The sequence below is a fragment of the Cricetulus griseus genome, chromosome 2 (genome assembly GCF_003668045.3).
Source record: "Cricetulus griseus strain 17A/GY chromosome 2, alternate assembly CriGri-PICRH-1.0, whole genome shotgun sequence".
NCBI classification, from domain to species: domain Eukaryota; kingdom Metazoa; phylum Chordata; class Mammalia; order Rodentia; family Cricetidae; genus Cricetulus; species Cricetulus griseus.
In genome coordinates, this window is record NC_048595.1 from 242,094,467 (window position 1) to 242,094,969 (window position 503).

Here is a 503-nt window from a genome sequence, read left to right on the forward strand (position 1 = left end):
CCGTTGCTAGGAGCCCCCGAGGTTCGGGCTCCGTCGTCTTTCGTGCTTTGTTGTTCCGGGTACAGGGCGGCCGCCGCTTCCCCGCGACAATAAATAGACTAGACGCGGGGGAGCATCGAGACGGCGCGCGGCGGCTAGAGCGCCGCCAGGCCCGGGCGCTCCAGCCATCCCCGCTAGCCACCCACTTCCGGCTCTCGCTGCTCCCCTCCCAGCCACAGCCCCCTAGCTCGCGTTCTCCTTCCTCCTTCCTGACGCCGCCGAGGGAGGCCCTTCAGCCCACAGGCCGGGCCGGGCGGAAGTGGCCGCGGGCTGCGCGCTAATGAGGCTCGCCCGGAGAGGTCTTGAAGCCCTGCGCTTGCTTTCACGTGACTGCCGGCGAGCAGCACGGCGTAGAGGGGCTTTCACGGTCCTGTTGGCCTTTCCTTTTTTTTTTTTTTTGTTTTTTTTTTTTGTTTTTTTTGAAACCGGAACCCCTCGGTTTATACAAAAGAGCCCCGCTAACG